This window comes from Triticum dicoccoides, chromosome 2B (genome assembly GCF_002162155.2).
Source record: "Triticum dicoccoides isolate Atlit2015 ecotype Zavitan chromosome 2B, WEW_v2.0, whole genome shotgun sequence".
In the NCBI taxonomy this organism is placed as follows: Eukaryota; Viridiplantae; Streptophyta; class Magnoliopsida; order Poales; family Poaceae; genus Triticum; species Triticum dicoccoides.
Window position 1 is genome coordinate 774,541,723 of NC_041383.1, and position 4,140 is coordinate 774,545,862.

Consider the following 4,140-nt stretch of genomic DNA (forward strand, 5'->3'; position numbering starts at 1 on the left):
AACGGGCCACGAGCGGGCCCAAAAGCCCGCTCGTTCCGTCCAGGCCTACTCTGGGCACTGCTCTGATGTGGCCATGGTATGTTGTGCCTTCTTTAATGACTAGATGATGAACACACAGAAGGTGCTCGATGGAATGCTCCAGTGAAAAAATTTAGTGAATGAGATGACTTTCTAGTCATTGACAGGTAGGGTCCGCGTCTTATTTTCCACATCAGTTGGTCAAACTTTTCGGTCTTCGCCACATCAGCCCAACAAACGGGACCCACCACTACTAGAAAAAGGCATGCTAGTGGCGCACCAGTTTTGCCTACTAATGGCGCACTACTGGTGCGCCACTAGCATCACGCCATTAGAATTAAATTATAATGGCGCATCACTGGTGCGCCATTAGTATCTGGTGTTCTAATGGCGCATCACGTAATGCCCCATTAGTATAGCCCACAGTGCGCCATTACAATGCCTCCCAGGGGGCCATATGTACCCATGTGCTTTGGCTTACTAATGGTGCACCAGTGGGTGATGCGCCATTAGTGTGATTATCACAGTGCGTCATTAGTGTCTTGTGTGGTGCGCCACTAGTATGAATATTAGGGATTTTTTTTCTTTTCTGATATTTTCACAGGTTACAAAATATATTATTGAACAGAATTTAGACAACACCACACAACAACAGCAGATTCACCGAATACAATAGAAGATTAGTCTCCGAATACAATTCATCATATTAGTCTCCGAATTCAAAAGACCGAACAAAGATAGAACATTACAAGTCTCGAGACCGCGAGTAGCGAGTTTGTCTTCACATTACTAGTCGATATCGATCATCTAAACTACTATCACATAGAAGAGAGCTGCGGTCATCACGATGACCATCATCGTGATGAAACTGGTCTTCACCCGGTTCCTCTAACGCTCCCTCCTCTCTCCCGCTAGATAGCGGGCGTATCTAGATTCCCCCTCCGCCCTAGTGGTGTACCCTTTGTAACTGTTACCGCTGAAACGGTGAACCTGTCTCCGACACTCCTCCCAGTGGTCGTAGACTCCGGGAACCTTACCCTTGTATACGACATACGACGGCATCTCTATGCACAAGCCAAAAAACAGACAATACATAAGCAATATATAAGTATGCAACAAAAGGATCGGAAGAGAAAAGCAAGACATTAATAGCACGATTCATGGTCCTACTAATAAATAGCATCGATTACATCTAAGTTCAACGACTGTCCAAACCAAAGAGACATACAAATTCATTAAAGTTTAATTACAACATGAGCTAATTGATGTTTCAGAACGACAAATAGCATCACTACTTTCGACTCGACTCATGGGACCGGAGTGTGGATGAAGCCGCCGTCTTTCGTGATGGTCATGAAGTCGCGGGCGTTGTCAGCCTGCATTTGAAGTGTTGTGTCTATCTCACTGTTGGACGGTTGCTCTTTGAGGTAGAACTGCCCCGAGGTACGAAGGACATCTTGATGGATGATTTCTGCAAACTCCGACTGGATGCGAAAGAATTCTTGTCGGAGGTCCGCGTCCTGGATTGCCGCCAAGCTTGCGGCCCAATCTTTGACATTATTTGGTAGCAGAAGGTGATTATGGTCCCGTACGATCGCCCTCATGTGATGGAGGGCGTAGTAGGCATCCTTCTGACCACCAGGCGGCTGCTTGACGCAGGGGAACGTCATATTGTGGGTGAACAAGTGCCTGCCGTACCTACGAACTGTCCTCTTAAAGGTGCCTCCAGATGTGGCGTAGCCGGGGAGAGCATCATCATGAACTTTCTTGATATTTGTGTAGTCTATCTTGGAGTCATGGTCCGGGTCGAAATACGTGGCCGTGGAATACTTCGGGCTTAAGAGGATGAGTGTGCAATGTGTGTCACTTCACAGAACACGAAATGTTAGAAAAAAAGAACAATCGAAATCTAAGAAATCATATGTTACGGGGCGGTGAGGGGATGACTTACTCGGGAAAGTAAGGCACGAGGAAGTTATCCTTATCTGGGTTTGCCAGAATGACGCCTTCAAGGTGTGAACTCGCGACTTGCCGGTCCCCAGCGCTGCCCAAGATCTTGGCACGCATGTAGAAGGGGTCGACTATCACGATGTCCGGGGTCTTGTCTCGAATGATCCGCATCTCCATACTCAGCGAAACAGCCAAACGAAGGTGTAGTGCAGCGGATGAAGATTAAACATAGCAAAGATGTCATCAAACTGTTGGACGATCGTACCCCCATGGCGCCATCCACAAAGCCCTTGCCCTCTGGCACCTTGGCCACGAAAACTGGGTATGCCACATCATTCTGGGAGAGACGCATCTTCTCCAAAGAAAGAACGTTGTCATGCAGACTCCACATAGCACCGGTTGCAGCATTGAGCATATTTGTCGGTAGCATCGCCCTACCCGCCACATGCACCCTCCTCGAGATATCCTAAGGTGAAGGTGGCCCATCCTGAGCACGGATCGTACTCGGTGCCGGCTGGCTCGCACCGGCGCCCTTGGCAGTCTTTCGTTTTCGTCCCTTCTTCTTGATCTGCTATAATGGGACCGAGTTCTGCTCACAGACCGCCTTCTTGAGCGTGTTGGGCCTGATAATATTTCGCACCTCAGCTATCTGAGGCTCGGTGAAGGCGGGGGCTGGAGGCGTCTACTGAGAACTGAACGCCAGACGACGCCTGTTGCAATTGGATTTCTCCACTGTACCAGCTAGATCGTGGTCGTCTTGGTTGGGTTCTTGAGAAGGAGGAACGCCGAACTCGTCACCGTACCCATGTTCGGCAAAGTACTTATCGACGTTGGTAAATGTACCGTCATCGTTGTCGTCGTCGTTCGGATCATGTGCCATATGCATGTCCGAATCCTGTGCCATAGGGATGTTCGGCATGTCCGGTAGCGTTGCGGCGTTCTTGCCATGGCGCGGCGCCAGCATGACTGGCGGTCTTGTCTGTGGGGTGGTGTACCCCGCCCCCAAATGAATCTGGCTCTTCGGCCAAAGCAGGGGCCAGCTTAGGCAGGCGCTGAGGGTCATCAGATCTTCTTCGTCGGCCCCGGCGGGTCAAATCGGAGGTAACAACTCGTCGCAGCCTGGCAGCACCCGAACCAGTTGAACCCTATACACGGTGGGTGGCATCGGTTTACCGTGGAACACGGGGTTGCCCGGTTGAACGATTTTTTCCTTGGCGACATCGACCAACTCGTCGTTCACGAAGTGCAGGAGAGTGCACGCAACATCGGCGGTGCCCTGCAAAAACATGTAGGGCGTCAGGGATGCCCAGTCAAAGGCAAAAGGAGATGAAGTCCTTGGATGAGAGGCTTAATTAGTTACCGTGATGATGACGTCGAGCTCGGCTAATGTTGAGGCACAGCCAATGGCGGGCGTGCAACTAACGGAGGGGCCGCTTGCTGGCGAGGTGATGGCCGGCATACACCCGGGAGCATTAAGCTCCAATGCCCGTGCCGGCGCCGGAGACACCAATACCGCCACTGCCGGTGACACCAATGGCGCCGCCGGAGACACCAATGGCGCCGCCTGCATGTTGTGCGAGTTGCTGGCCGTGAAGCTGGGAATCGGGGGCGGCCCCTGTTGGCCACCCGCAATCCACACCGTCAGCCCATGAATCAAGGTAGGCATAATGCCGGTGAGCGTCGTTCCCAGTTGTTGTTGCACTTGCTCTTGGATAATCTCCGGAATCCGTGCCACTTGTGCCTTGAGTTCTTCAACCTCGCGCGACTGGATTTCCGAGCTGGTCTTTTTCTCCTTTCGCCCACCAGCGGTATAGTATGACGTCCATTTTGTGGACAAGCCTTTGCCGGCCACACGACCAACTGACGACGGCTTACTGAGCTTATCCTTGTTTTTCATTACGTTCAATGCCCTATTCAGAGTGTTGTCCCAAGCAGGGGTGCTCTGAGACGACCCCGCGCTACTGCTTTCAGTCTCCTTCGCCACAACAAGCTCAAGCGCCCTGGTCTTCGGGTCCGTGGTAAGGTCCTTTGTTATCGGGTCCTCCTTGTACCGGGCCCTGACAAAGTTCCTGGTCTGCTTGTCACTGCTGTATTTCTCTAAGCGGCATGGTAGGCCTTGCTCGGCACGCTCCGCGTCTTCCTTGTCCCATATAGGCTCCGCCACTTTGTAAC

The 4,140-nt window shown here is 51.5% G+C and overlaps 1 pseudogene; it reads right to left on the reverse strand.

The window, feature by feature from the left end:
• Nucleotides 1-491: 491 nt before the first annotated feature.
• On the reverse strand, nucleotides 492-3,865 carry LOC119368732 (annotated as a pseudogene).
• Between the last annotated feature and the right edge of the window lie 275 nt (nucleotides 3,866-4,140).